This window comes from Nerophis lumbriciformis, linkage group LG08, assembly GCF_033978685.3.
Source record: "Nerophis lumbriciformis linkage group LG08, RoL_Nlum_v2.1, whole genome shotgun sequence".
In the NCBI taxonomy this organism is placed as follows: Eukaryota; Metazoa; Chordata; class Actinopteri; order Syngnathiformes; family Syngnathidae; genus Nerophis; species Nerophis lumbriciformis.
This window is the reverse complement of record NC_084555.2, coordinates 968,774-985,268: the sequence shown is the minus strand read 5'-3', so window position 1 is coordinate 985,268 and position 16,495 is coordinate 968,774. Positions and strand designations below refer to the sequence as shown.

The following is a 16,495-nucleotide window of genomic DNA, read 5'->3' as shown; positions in this document are numbered from 1 at the left end:
TCGAATCGTGACCCCAAGAATCGATATTGAATCGAATCGTGGGACACCCAAAGATTCGCAGCCCTACAAATGACCATGTGTTCGAAGACGAAGACATAAAAGGGCAGGTTTTAAGTTTCATAGTGGTCGAGGAGGAGGCGCCACAGTCCCCCTTTACTGTGTACCCCGTTTGCTTGCCTAACAGAATTGCTATTGTGACATCCAGTGGACACATTTAGAACATTTCTTTCGTTTAAAAAAAAAAAAAAAAAGCAGCTCATTTTTATATTTGGCAAACCTTGCGATGAGGTGGCGACTTGTCCAGGGTGTACCCCACCTTCCGCCGGAATGCAGCTGAGATAGGCTCCAGCCCCCCCGCGAACCCGAACGGGACAAGCGGTAGAAAATGGATGGATGGATGGAAACTCATCACGCAGGCCGGATAAAACCTGTTTGCGGGCCTTATCCGGCCCGCGGGCCGTACGTTTGACACCACTGTCCTAAATAGATAAACAAATGGCTTTCAATCTGTGTTAGCAAAAATGACTCTTCAATAAATTCAAGTTAAAGTTAAAGTACCAATGATAGTCACACACATACTAGGTGTGGTGAAATGATCCTCTGCATTTGACCCATCACCCTTGATCACTCCCTGCGCGGTGAGGGAAGCAGTGAGCAGCAGCGGTGGCCGCGCTCAGGAATCATTTTGGTGATTTAACCCCCAATTCCAACCCTTGATGCTGAGTGTCAAGCTGGGAGGTAATGGGTCCAATTTTTATAGTCTTCGGTATGAAATATTGAACACCATGAAGTGCATTTTTTTTCCAAATTGGAAAAACTGGGTCGGGTAGTTTTATTGGGGTTTTTTTGGTTGTTGTCAGTGCCATCACAAGATACTTGCTCCTTCTTTTGTGCTGATGGGCTCATGTTGCTCATTCATTTTGAAGACGAAATAATCCCACACAGGGACATTTGGCTTTGTAATCATCTTTTTTTCCTCGTAACTTTTGTTACTTAGCAGTGCTTCTCACTAGTGGGTGGCGGCTCGCGAGACGATGTCCGCCCGCTCATACCGAAACAAAGATTGTGGATGACTGAAAAGAGGCTTCACTCAGGTCATTTACCGTATTTTCCGGACCATAGTGCGCACCGGATTATAAGGCGCACTGACGAATGGTCTATTTTTGGTCTTTTTTCATATATAAGGCGCACCGGATTAGAGGAGTCCATCCATCCATCCATTTTCTACCGCTTGTCCCTTTTGGGGTCGCGGGGGGTGCTGGAGCCTATCTCAGCTGCATTTGGGCGGAAGGCGGGGTTCACCCTGGACAAGTCGCCACCTCATCACGGGGCCAACACATATAGACAGACAACATTCTCACTCACATTCACACACTAGGGCCAATTTAGTGTTGCCAATCAACCTATCATATTATTATTATTATTATTTTGTATATGTAAAAGACTTCCTTGTGGTCTACATAACATGTAATGGTGGTTCTTTGGTCAAAATGTTGCATAGATGATGTTTCACAGATCATCTTCAAGCCACTTTCTGACAGTCGCTTCAGAATGCGCCGTTTTGTGGGCGGTCTTATTTACGTGGCTCACCTTCGGCAGCGTCTTCTCCCCGTCATCTTTGTTGTAGCGGTGTAGCGTGCAAGGACGGGAGTGGAAGAAGCGTCAAAAGATGGAGCTAACTGTTTTAATGACATTCAGACTTTACCTAAATCAATAACGGAGCAGCATCTCCTCATCCGGAAACAACAACAAGGCCGGAAATGTGTCCTGTGAAAAACCATCCAACCGGAACTCTAATAACTTAACTTCCTTGGGTGAATAATGTAAACTCACTACACCGGTATGTTTTAGCGCTTTCATGGCAAGTTTACTGACAGATATAAGTAAGAACTTTACACAACTTTATATTAAAAATGGCAACAGCGGAGGATGAATGTCCCATAACAAGAAGATAGAGAAAAAGAAGAAGCGTATTGACTACAGCAGGGGTCGGCAACCTTTACCACTCAAAGAGCCATTTTGACCAGTTTCACAAATTAAAGAAAACAATGGGAGCCACAAAAATCTTTTGGAATTTAAAATGAAATAACACTGCATAAAAAGTCTTTTTTTTCTTTGTGCTATGTATAAACCAAGGGTCTCAGACACGCAACGCAGCCCACACCTTAGTATGAAAATTGAATGTTAGTGCGGCCCGCGAGTTTTAAATGAATGGCGTTTGACAGCGTCATACTTTTCAACCCTCCCGATTATTCCAGCTGACTACGAATTTCAGGGCAACTATTCTCTCGGACGTGCCGTGATTGTACAGCTTTTAACGCCCACTACAACCAGCGTGCCGGCCCAGCCACACGTTGCATGGGGCTTCTGCTTGCTCACGTAAGTGACAGCAAGGCATACTTGGTCAACAACCACACAGGTTACACTGACGGTGGCGGTATAAAAAACTTTAACACTCTTACTAATAATGCGCCACACTGTGAACCCACACCAAACAAGAATGACAAACACATTTCGGGAGAACATCTGCACCGTAACACAACATAAACAGAACAGAACAAATACCCAGAATCCCATGCAGCCCTAACTCTTCCGGGCTACATTATACACCCCCGCTACCAAACCCCGCCCACCTCAACCGACGCACAGAGGGGGGGGGGGGGGTGGTAGCGGGGGGTGTAATGTAGCCCGGAAGAGTCAGGGCTGCATGGGATTCTGGGTATTTGTTCTGTTGTGTTTATGTTGTGTTAAGGTGCAGATGTTCTCCCGAAATGTGTTTGTCATTCTTGTTTAGTTTTGGTTCAAAGTGTGGCGCATTATCAGTAAGAGTGTTAAAGTTGTTTTATATGGCCACCGTCAGTGTAACCTGTGTGGTTGTTGACCAAGTATGCCTTGCTGTCACTTGCGTGTGCAAGTAAAAGATGCATACAACAAAAGGCTGGGCTGGCACGTTGTTTGTACAGATTGTAGAGGGCGCTAAATGCTGTACCATCATGGCACGCCCTTATTATTAATGTTATGGTGAAAATCAGAGAATATTAACCCCGGGAGTTTTCTGCGAGAGGCACCGAAATATGGAAATCTCCCGCGAAATATGGAAATCTCCCGGGAAAATCGGGAGGGTCGGCAAGTATGCAGCTGAGCCGCAACAGAGTGATCAAAAAGCCGCATGCGGATTCGGAGCCGCGGGTTGCCGACCCCTGGACTACAGCGTCGCCACGGACTACAATTTTTCAGGCCTTATGCAGATCCCAAATACAGATCAGCAGGTACCAGAAGGTAAGAAAAGTTGCTTTTGCATATTATAGCGAAACAAAATGCCAGGTAATATATCTTACCTTATACACACACCATAATAATACTCGTATGTTTAATGCGCCGACAATCCATCAAGCGGTGCGGCTTCATAGCTTACCAAAGTGGTACTAAATCTTTTTGATAGTCAGGACTAGGGATGTCCGATAATTGCTTTTTGCCGATATTCCGATATTGTCCAACTCTTTAATTACCGATACCGATATCAACCGATATATACAGTCATGGAATTAACACATTATTATGCCTAATTTGGACAACCAGATATGATGAAGATAAGGTACTTAAAAAATAAATAATAATAATAAAATAAGATAAATAAATTAAAAACATTTTCTTGAATAAAAAAGAAAGTAAAACAATATAAAAACAGTTACATAGAAACTAGTAATGAATGAAAATGAGTAAAATGAAGTGTTAAAGGTTAGTACTATTAGTGGACCAGCAGCACGCACAATCATGTGTGCTTACGGACTGTATCCCTTGCAGACTGTATTGATATATATTGATATATAATGTAGGAACCACAATATTAATAACAGAAAGAAACAACCCTTTTGTGTGAATGGGGGAGGGAGTTTTTTTGGGTTAGTGTACTAATTGTAAGTGTATCTTGTGTTTTTTATGTTGAATTAATAAAAAAAAAACGATACCGATAATAAAAACCCGATACGGATCATTTCCGATATTACATTTTAACGCATTTATCGGCCGATATTATCAGACATCTCTAGTCAGGACCTAACTCAACAAGTTCACAACGTTGTTTCAATGTCTTGTGCCTGCTGAGCTAGAACTAACTTTTGAAGAACATTAGCATTCATGCCACATTTTCGAACTGTCTGTATTACTTTATTCAACATACAGTACAGGCCAAAAGTTTGGACACACCTTCTACTCATTCAATGCGTTTTCTTTATTTTCATGACTATCTACATTGTAGATTGTCACTGAAGGCATCAAAACTATGAATGAACACACGTGGAGTTATGTACAAACGTACTTAACAAAAAAAAGGTGAAATAACTGAAAACATGTTTTATATTCTAGTTTCTTCAAAATAGCCACCCTTTGCGCTGATTACTGTTTTGCACACTCTTGGCATTCTCTCAATGAGCTTCAAGAGGTAGTCACCTGAAGTGGTTTTCACTTCACAAGTGTACTTGAAGCTCATTGAGAGAATGCCAAGAGTGTGCAAAGCAGTAATCACAGCAAAAGGTGGCTATTTTGAAGAAACTAGACTATAAAACATTTTTTCAGTTATTTCACCTTTTTTTTGTTAAGTACGTTTGTACATAACTCCACGTGTGTTCATTCATAGTTTTGATGCCTTCAGTGACAATCTACAATGTAAATAGTCATGAAAATAAAGAAAATGCATTGAATGAGAAGGTGTGTCCAAACTTTTGGCCTGTACTGTATATCGCAATAGACATGTCATTGATATCAATAAAATTTGTGTCCGACAACACATTCAATATGTATCATTTTCTCTTCGTCGTAATAAAATATTTTTCTACTGGTCATTATTTTTGATGGGTCATGAAAATATCAATATTCATCAATATTGACCAATATAAAAAACACATTGTGATACGGTTTTCAGCCATATTACGCAGCCCTATGGGAGAGAGTGTGTTCGTTTGTGTGATCGTGTGTATCCATTTCATGTTGAGCCGTATAAAAAGGCATATAAACACACATTTGCATAAAACTAACAAATTGTCCTGTTCCATGTTGATAGTATTAAAAACTTGAAAGTGATCTGTCTAAAACGTAAGAAAAAACTTTATCTGCGCTTAATCGTGATTAATTACAGGTTAACGATTGACACACCCTCTCATTCACAACACAACTGATGGTCCAAACCCCATTGATAAAGCAAGAAATTCCACTAATCCACCCTGATAAGGCACACCTGTGAAGTGAAAACCATTTCAGGTGACTACCTCTTGAAGCTCATGGAGAGAATGCCAAGAGTGTGCAAAGCAGTAATCAGAGCAAAGGGTGGCTATTTTGAAGAAACTAGAATATGAAACATGTTTTCAGTTATTTCACCTTTTTTTTGTTAAGTACATAACTCCACATGTGTTCATTCATAGTAGTGATGCCCATACTTGCCAACCCTCCCGGATTTTCCGGGAGACTCCCGAAATTCAGCGCCTCTCCCGAAAACCTCCCGGGACAAATTTTCTCCCGAAAATCTCCCGAAATTCCGTAACCCACAACATAAACAGCATACCTGCCCAATAACGTTATGACTGTAGAATGATGGAGGGCGAGTTCTTGGTTTCTTATGTGGGTTTATTGTTAGGCAGTTTCATTAACGTCCTCCCAGCGCGGCAACAACACACAACAACAGCAGTCACGTTTTTGTATACCGTAAAGCAGTTCGTCTGCCGTAAACAGCAATGTTGTGACACTCTTAAACAGGACAATACTGCCATCTAGTGCATTTGATGAAAGCACTTTTGTGCGTGCCACACATCAATGCATCATCAGAGAGGGTGTTCAGCATGGTTCGAAAAATAGTGACAGAGAATAGAACAAGGATGGACAATTCAACCCTTAACTCAACAATGAGTAGATGAGTGTTATGTGTGTGTATATGTGTAAATAAATGAACACTGAAATTCAAGTATTTATTTTATATATATATATATATATATATATATATATATATATATATATATAATCTATGAAATACTTGACTTGGTGAATTCTAGCTGTAAATATACTCCTCCCCTTTTAGCCACGCCCCCGTCCCACCCCGACCACGCCCACGCCCACGCCCACCCCCCTCCCCCCACCTCCCGAAATCGGAGGTCCCAAGGTTGGCAAGTATGGTGATGCCTTCAGTGACAATCTGCAATGTAAATAGTCATGAAAATAAAGCAAACGCATTGAATGAGGAGAAGGTGAGTCCAAACTTTTGGCCTGGACTGTATGTAAATAATCAATATTTGGACATCTGTCCATCGGTTCATAAATCGCCCACGTTCTAATGGTGATCTATCGGAGGATCGATCATTTTTCCCACCGCTGTCACTGTAAATTTACTTACTCATGTTCACTTCCTCCTTTTGCTTTTGCTCTATTCACCACGGCACTATTATTTATGAGCTTTGCACATACAATTTAAGTACTTGTTTATATTTGTAGTCAACCAATGGAGAGGCACAACCAAGTGATTGGGATAGTTTACAGGAACATCTGCAACCAGTATGGAATAGAAGTACCCAAATCCCAATGGGCCATACCACAGAAGGTGGCTGAGAACAACAGGGCCAAGGTTCTCTGGGACTTCAGCTTCCAGACTGACAAACCAACCAGACATAGTGGCGGTGGACAAAGAGCAGAAAAGGGTGGTGGTGATAGATGTGGCAATCCCAGCTGACGCCAACATCAGGAAGAAGGAACACGAGAAACTTGAGAAGTACCAAGGGTTGAAAGAGCAGCTGGAACGGATGTGGAAGGTCAAGGCTAGCGTGGTCCCCGTGGTAGTGGGGGCGCTCGGAGCAGTAACCCCCAAACTGGGAGGGTGGCTCCAACAGATCCCAGGAACAACATCTGAAGCCTCAGTCTAGAAGAGCGCAGTCCTAGGAACAGCCAAGATACTGCGCAGAACCCTCAAACTCCCAGGGCCCTGGTAGACGACCCAAGCTTGACAGATACCACCCCACCGGGGTGAGAAGGAGATTTTTATATACTGATTGTCCACCCGAATGCAGCTGGGATAGGCTAGGCCAGGGGTCGGCAACCTTTACCAGTCAAAGAGCCATTTTGACCAGTTTCACAAATTATAGAAAACAATGGGAGCCGCAAATATTTTTTGAAATTTTAAATGAAATAACACTGCATACGAAGATTTTTTTTATGCTTTGTGCTATGTATAACCAGGGGTCTCAGATACGCTGCCCACACTTTAATATGGAATTTGAAAGCTGGTGCTGCACGCGGGTTTTTATTTAATGGCGCTTGTCAGCGTCATGCGTGCCGTGATGGTACAGCATATGGCACCCACTACAGTCAGCGTGCCTGATCAGCCACACGTTGTATGGGGCTTTTGCTTTACTCACGTAGGTAACAGCAAGGCATACTTGGTCAACAACCACACAGCTCACACTGACGGTGGCGGTATAAAAAAAACAAAACTTTAACACTCTTACTAATAATGCACCACACTGTGAACCCACACCAAACAAGAATGACAAACACATTTCGGGAGAACATCTGCACCGTAACACAACATAAACACAACAGGACAAATACCCAGAATCCCATGCAGCCCTAACTCTTCCGGGATACATTAGACACCCCCCGCTACCAAACCCCGCCCACCTCAACTTGATGTGTGAGGGAGCAGGGTTGGGGTGGGGGCGGGGTTTGGTGGTAGCAGGGGTGTATAATGTAGCCCGGAAGAGTCAGGGCTGCATGGGATTCTGGGTGTTTGTTCTGTTGTGTTTTTGTTGTGTTAAGGTGCAGATGTTCTCCCGAAATGTGTTTGTCATTCTTGTTTGGTTTTGGTTCAAAGTGTGGCGCATTATTAGTAAGAGTGTTAAAGTTGTTTTATATGACCACCGTCAGTGTAACCTGTGTGGCTGTTGACCAAGTATGCTTGGCTGTCACGTACGTGTGCAAGCAACAGATGTATATCGTTGGGCTGGCACGCTGTTAATACAGATTGTAGAGGGTGCCAAATGTAGTACCATCATAGCACACCCTTATTATAGCCGTAAGGGTGAAAATCGGTGAATATTAATCCCGGGAGTTTTCTGCGAGAGGCACTGAAATCCGGAAATCTCACGGGAAAATTGGGGGGTTCAGCAAGTAAGCTGCTGAGCCGCATCAGAGTGATCAAAGAGCCGCATGCGGCTCCGGAGCCGCGGGTTGCCGACCCCTGGGCTAGGCGGTAGGAAATGGATGGATGGATTATATTAGTCAATGTACTCTTCAATTTGCTCCCGAACCCCAACAACCATCTTAGGGAGGTGTGTAAGCGAGCACAGGGAAATGTATTCCGCTTTAACGCCGCCGTAGTGCGTGGCGATTAGCATTTGACTGAAGTTTGATTGAAAGGAAAGGTGTGTTTGCAGGATCCAGGGCTATCATTTGATGACAAGCTTTTGCCGAGTCCGCTTTGAGTGACAACCGCTGTGGGCATGAACGCGGACGCCAACGATAACGCGTCCAGATGTTGCCCGCCGTGTGGAAAAAAGGCTTATTATAAATACCGTTTTTTGCAATTTTATTCAAATGAGCCACTCTCACATGACGCTCAGGTGACGCGGACGTTTGCACTAAAAGCTTCTGGCATGTAAATATGTGGAGTATAACGAAGGAAGGGCTTGATCAAGGAGCGCAAACAATGTGGTTCCTCGGTTGTTGCTTTTAAAAAGGTCAGAAGACGACTGAATTGGACACAAATTGAATACATTTTTTACATAATCATCTTAACCTCTTAAGGCCCAAGCTGTTTGTTTACATGCTTTTTTGTTATTTGTCTTTGCTATTTGGGCTTATTGGACCCTAATTAGAATAAAAACTAAAAAGCATATTTTTATATGATGTACTTAGTCCATAAGTACACAAACGTGTACTTCATGTGTAGTGACATGCACATTTTTATTTTTATATGATGTACTTAGTCCATAAGTACACAAACGTGTACTTCATGTGTAGTGACATGCAAATTTTTATTTTTACACTTTTTTTTCCAAATTCCTTTGTAAGTGTCCACATAAGTGGCCATAAGACCCCAATTCAGTAGTGTACACAATTTTGGAAATAAGAGCTAAAAGGTGCTGTCTACGCATGTGGCTACTAAGGCCTTTAGAGGTTAAAGGGGAACTGCAAATTTTTCCTATCGTTCACAATCATTATGAGAGACAAGAAGACAAGAGTTGTTGTTTTTTTGCATTGCAATATGTAAAAATCGTCTCGTTCGAGGTGGCTAGCAATCCAGCTAATAGGAGCAATCAATTCCACCACTAAATCACTTTAAAAATGCATTAAAAAACCGTCACTGGTACTTTATTTACGTTCCGTAACCTGTATATTAACCAAACTGTAACAACATTGTTATTGTAAGAGCGAACACTGAGGTAGTAACACATCGGCGTGCTTCGGTATTAGCCGTGAAAGCTAACTAGGCAAGTGATAAGCTATCTTCTACGTCAGCATGAAATGCGTTTGAGTTTGTAATACAGTGATAGGACACCAATTTGTTCTGACTGAAAAACATGAACAATCATATTACAGTATCTGTAAAGTATTAGCCCACATTTCATGTTTTGTTTGTACACAGCTACCCGAACAGCGTATGTACTGTAGTTGTGTATCATGGTCAATAATAAAGTGAATCACTCGATGGACAATTGTCTTTTTGGTCCAGATAAACATTTTTTTTCCGGTTTATTTGGGTATGCACTTCATTTATGTCGAAATAGCCTGGCTTAAAATTCCACATTTAGCATCTTTGACTCGCTTTCACCTCATTCTCTCCGCTTCCATCTGCTCCAACGTCTCACGCTTTCTTAGTGCTCACTTCTAAAAGCAGTCGCTCATCCTCCATATATTCAGCTTCAAAAAGATAAGGTTGTGAATACTCATTTGCCAAAAAATAGTCGTCTTCGTTGTTTGTAGGAACACACATTTGTTGCCAGAAGTCGGAATTGCGCTGCTCTGGAAACGGAAATCAATGTGCGGAAGAAATCAGTCCCAGCATTGATTAAATTGACCAAAATACGGAAAATGTTGTACATGTTACATATAGTTATGAACGTGTCTGTTACTACACTACTATATAGACTTGCAGTGTGTATATAAAACGTTGATGGAGGATTTTTAAGTTGTTTTAGAGAGCTTTGAACGCTACAACAGTGACTCACATTAGCCACATTTTTCAAGCGTTTTTATCATCTTTAAAATAAAAAAAATAAAAAAAGACACGTGTGTTCTTGGTTCTCATAACGATTGTGAACAATAGGCAAATTGCAGTTCCCCTTTAAATTCAGTGAGTCCATTCCAGACACCCAGAAATATGAACACAAAAATACAGTTGTCGGTATTCGTACACTGTCTTGGTTATTGAACATTGCAAATAACAAAATACAGTATTACCTCGGGATTAGGGTTGTTGTCTCCATACCAATATTTTGGTAGCGGTACCAAAAATGTATTTTGATACTTTTCTAAATAAAGGGGACCACAAAAAAATTGCATTATTGGCTTTATTTTAACAAAAAAATATTGGGGTACATTAAACATATGTTTCTTATTGCAATCGAAGAACAAGTTTGTCCTTAAATAAAATAGCGAACATACAGGACAACTTGTCTTTTAGTAGTAAGTAAACAAACAATGGCTCCTAATTTAGTCTGTTTGTCACGACTTGGACTATGGCGTGGTTCGTTCTCCCGAGGTGCAAGTGATTTGGACCAGACATGGCGTGAAGGTGAATATATGATTTATTTTAACACTATATATCAAAAAGGAACAAACAAAAAGCGCGCACAATGGCGGAGGTACAAAACTAGGCTATTGAAAACAAAACTTGCACATAGGCAGAAACTGTGAACAATTAAACAAAAACACTAACTGTGGCATTAATAAACAAACAAAAAACTTACTTGGCATGGACTATGAAGTGCGCAGAGGTAAGAGTGTGACAGGGGTATGAATCCGGATGTCGCCAGAAAGACAAACTGAAAACAATGAACTTAAATACTACAGACATGATTAACGAAAACAGGTGCGTGACTCAAAACGTGAAACAGGTGCGTGACGTGACAGGTGAAAACTAATGGTTGCTATGGTGACAAACAAACAAAAGTGCACAAAAAGTCCAAAAACAAAACCGAACATGACTAAAACAAAACATGATCACACAGACATGACACTGTTGACATATTCAGTAACATATTGTGTCATTTATCATTCTATTATTTTGTAAAAAATGTATTATTAATCCACCTGTTCATTTACTGTTAATATCTGCTTACTTTCTTTCAACATGTTCTATCTACACTTTTGTTAAAATGTAATAAATGATAAATGGGTTGTACTTGTATAGCGCTTTTCTACCTTCAAGGTACTCAAAGCGCTTTGACACTACTTCCACATTTACCCATTCACACACACATTCACACACTGATGGAGGGAGCTGCCATGCAAGGCGCTAACCAGCACCCATCAGGAGCAAGGGTGAAGTGTCTTGCTCAGGACACAACGGACATGACGAGGTTGGTACTAGGTGGGGATTGAACCAGGGACCCTCGGGTCGCGCACGGCCACTCTTCCACTGCGCCACGCCGTCCCTATAATCACTTATTCTTCTGTTTTTTTTGGATACCTTACATTACTTTTGGATGATACCACAAATGTAGGTATCGATCCGATACCAAGTAGTTACAGGATCATACATTGGTCATATTCAAAGTCCTCATGTGTCCAGTTTATGAATATAATATGATTTTTTTTTTTTAAAAGAAAAAAGATTTTGTGACGCTAAAAAATATCGACGTAATCATAGTAGTATCGACTAGATACGCTCTTGTGCTTGGTATCGTCACAGTGGATGTCAGGTGTAGATCCACCCATGGTGTTTGTTTACATTGTTACACCGGTGAGCTACGGTGTGTAGTGAAGCATGTTTAGCTATTCCTCGTCCTGCAGGGATGATACTTGTAAGAAACGTACTTTATTTGTCGCCATGGAGGCCAGGATTAGTGATTTAGAAGTAGCTAAAACACTGCTGATTGTGGATGGACATTAGCCGCTCGCTAGCTAGCCATGTCTTAAAGCACCTCTTCCTGAGGGTGTTTCAGTGTTATAACTTCACCTTTATCGTTAGCTTTTAAGCCAAAATGCGTCCATTCTCCCTTTTCTGTCTACACATTGTGTCTGCTTTTAAGTACTCTGTGATTGTGCGCTGCCGAACATGCTCGTCTGCTCGTAAAACCACCGATGTGACAGCGTGATAACGACGTGCCTGTAAAAAAAAAAATATTGCAAACCGGTACTTTTCAAACAGAGTATAGTACCGTTTTTGATTCATTAGTACCACGATACTATACTAGTACCGGTATACCGTACAACCCTGCTCGGGATACAAGTTTAATTGGTTCTGTGCCTCGGAAAACGCGTATTACGAAACAGCTATTGAAATGAGTTGGAACTAGAGATTATCGGCCGATAAATGCTTTAAAATGTAATATCGGAAATTATCGGTATCGGTTTCAACCTCCCGATTTTCCCGGGAGACTCCCGAATTTCAGTGCCCCTCCTGAAAATCTCGCGGGGCAACCATTCTCCCGATTTCCACCCGGACAACATTATTGGGGGCGTGCCTTAAAGGCACTGCCTTTAGCGTCCTCTACGACCTGTCGTCACGTCCGCTTTTTCTCCATACAAACAGCGTGCCGGCCCAGTCACATAATATATGCGGCTTTTACACACACACATAAGTGAATGCAAGGCATACTTGATCAACAGCCATACAGGTCACACTGAGGGTGGCCGTATAAACAACTTTAACACTGTTACAAATATGCGCCACACTGTGAACCCACACCAAACAAGAATGACAAACACATTTCGGGAGAACATCCGCACCGTAACACAACATAAACACAACAGAACAAATACCCAGAACCCCTTGCAGCACTAACTCTTCCGGGACGCTACAATATACCCCCCACAACCATCCCATCTCCCCAATTCGGAGGTCTCAAGGTTGGCAAGTATGCTCTAGTATACTCTGGACTGAAGCTGTGTGCCTTCATTGTTTTTGTTGCTGTTGTTTTGAGGCATGTTTAAAAAAAAAAAAAAAAATGCACTTTGTGACTTCAATAATAAATATGGCAGTGCCATGTTGGCACCTTTTTCCATAACTGGAGTTGAAGTTGTTCTCTTTTGGAAAACCTTGTTTTTGATTGATTGATTGAAACTTTATTAGTAGATTGCACAGTACAGTACATATTCCCTACAATTGACCTCTAAATGGCAACACCCGAATAAGTTTTTCAACTTGTTTAAATCGGGGCCCACGTTAATCAATTCATGGTAAAGTTACATTGTTTAATGCATCCAGCGGGGCATCACAACAAAATTAGGCATAATAATGTGTTAATTCCACGACTGTATACATCGGTATCGGTTGATATCGGAATCGGTAATTAAGAGTTGGACAATATCGGAATATCGGCAAAAAAGCCATTATCGGACATCTCTAGTTGGAATCAATTATTTGGTGCCCCCCCCCACAACAAAATGTCACAATTTTAACATGTCACATCCCTTTTAAACAGAAAAACTAGCTTTTATAAAATATTGTATACAAACAAATACAAAAGAATGTGCTACAAATAACTACTGTTTTTTTCTAGACTATAAGCTGCCACTGTTTTCCAACGCTTTGAATGGTGCGGCTAATCTATGGATTTTTTTTCTTCGCTAATGGCCATAATGTTTTTGTATTCAACAAATAGTTTTCATACTACACCGACAGTGACACTGAAAAGGTGTGTTATTGTTTGTGCCGAGGCGCCAAACTTGCTTTTGAACGAGCTTGTTGAAAATGTACTTTCTGTTTCGCGCCTTGAAGCAGACGTAGCGTTTCTGCTGTTTGTAAGTTCTACAATATAACTAAAACAATTAATACTTACTAAGCTGTCCCATGTGTGATGTATATAGTAGTGTTTTCATGCATATTTATACGTGCTATTGTAACGTAATTAAGTGTTAGCAAATATGCTAACACGAACACAAGTGTCTGTGTTCGTATTATTAACTTGCAATGGCATTCTTTTTGTATTGTTTCAGTTTCATTAATTCACCAAAACGTCACCGTGGAGTTTTCGAGTCTGTTTAGCTGATTAGAGAGCGAGCTTCCGCAGCTAGCGGGGTCCACGACGACGACTTCTAAACATTTACAAAATCTTTCGTACAGGTATATACACTATATTGCCAAAAGTATTTGGCCACCCATCCAAATGATGAGAATCAGGTGTCCTAATCACTTGGCCCGGTGTATAAAATCAAGCACTTAGGCATGTACCGTATTTTTCGGACTATAAGTCGCACTGGCCGAAAATGCATAATAAAGAAGGAAAAAAACATATATAAGTCGCACTTTTTGGGGAAATCTATTTGATAAAAGCCAACACCAAGAATAGACATTTGAAAGGCAATTTAAAATAAATAAAGAATAGTGAACAACAGGCTGAATAAGTGTACGTTATATGAGGCATAAATAACCAACTGGTATGTTAACGTAACATATTATGGTAAGAGTCATTCAAATAACTATAACATATAGAACATGCTATACGTTTACCAAACAATCTGTCACTTATAATCGCTAAATCCCATGAAATCTTATACGTCTAGTCCAGGCCCGGCCCTAACCAATCTGGCGCCCTAGGCAAGATTTTAGGTGGCGCTCCCCCACATCGGCAGTGAAGTGTATATACTCACAAGAACCCGAATAGCTTTGTCTTTGACCTTTTTTTTTTACTTACAACTATACCTAATATATAAAGGGGTGAAAAAGTGACTATTACCTGCAGGGCAAACATTAGCTAACCAGAAGGCAATAACAATGTAAACAAAAAACACCTGCTTAAAAGATCTAATACAAACATTTATATGCACGTACAACACTTAGAACTTTTAGCATATCAGTATGTGGAATTAAATTATGGAATGGATTAAGTAAAGAAGTTAAAAATTGTACTGATATGATCCAGTTTAAGAGGTTGTTCAAAATAATAGTGCTTACAGAGTACAAAGAAGAAGAATTATGAGAAATACTTTCAACCTTATTGAAAATGAGATATTCTTCATCTCAGTATGTTAATAATGACTGAATTAATTAATGAATTACATATTACAAAACTGTTGTATACTAATTCATAGATGTTGTTTTATTATATAAAAAGGTCAGTAAATGATTCTATATATTTGTAAATGCTTTGAAGTGGGAAAGGGGTAGGATTAAATAAGCTTTGCTTCTTCCTACTCCTTTTCGGGCATGATGTAAAATGAAATGATATGAAATTGTGTGATGTATTATGATGTAAGTGTGTTCATGTTCCAAATAAACTAAAGAAAGAAAGAAATGTCCCTGAGGAATGTAAGGTGGGAGTACTGTAATTACCTAACGTTACATTATTATTTTCCATAACAATTTAGCCCCCTCCACAATATTAACCCGACGTTAAAACAGAACTAGCTATTTATTGATTAGCAATTGCCGAATCATGTAACATTAGCTTAATGCTAAAAAGCCAGGTTACTATCACATTCTGTAACAGACAAATAATTTCATGTAGGCTAACGTTACCTACCTGCTACCTCTGTCTTTTCTCGTTTCTCCTCCTCTTCTTTTCTCTTTTTTCTTCCCTGGGCACCTGACAGTTTTGGCATCTTGTGTTGATTTTTTGATGTGGTGACATCCAAAAAGAGTCATGATACGGGAAGGGAGGGGGGCGTTTTAAATAGGCTTTACTTTGCATTTTAATTAACGTGGGATTATTTTTTGTATTTAGAAATAATAGTACCAACTTTTTTTTTTTTTTTTTTTTCTCCAACATTTGTGGCACTGGCGTGGCGCCCCCTTATGGACGGCGCCCTTAGCATTTGCCTATACGACCTATGCCACGGGCCGGCCCTGGTCTAGTCTCTTACGTGAATGAGCTAAATAATATTATTTGATATTTTACGGTAATGTGTTAATAATTTCACACATAAGTCACTCCTGAGTATAAGTCGCACCCCCGGCCAAACTATGAAAAAAAACTGCGACTTACAGTCCGAAAAATACGGTAGACTGTTTCTAGAAACATTTGTGAAAGAATGGGCCGCTCTCAGTGATTTCCAGCGTGGAACTGTCATAGGATGCCACCTGTGCAACAAATCCAGTCGTGGAATTTCCTTGCTCCTAAATATTCTAAAGTTAACTTTATGATAAGAAAAGTGAAGAGTTTGGGAACAACAGCAAGTCAGCCACCAAGTGGTAGGCCACGTAAACTGACAGAGAGGGGTCAGCCGACATCCCAAGTTTGGGCCTTGAATTAAAAAAAAATAATAATAATAATTATAATCCTAACAAGAGCCAGCACTAATTAATTTAGGCCAGGCCTCATTTCAGCAAAGGAATTCCACAAGGCTGGCGTGC

The 16,495-nt window shown here is 40.6% G+C and overlaps 1 protein-coding gene across 1 annotated transcript in view; it reads left to right on the top strand.

Annotated features, from left to right (window-relative positions):
• LOC133611374 (SLIT and NTRK-like protein 3) overlaps positions 1 to 16,495 on the top strand; it is a 104,696-nt gene that overhangs the window by 41,288 nt on the left and 46,913 nt on the right. The window lies entirely within an intron of this gene.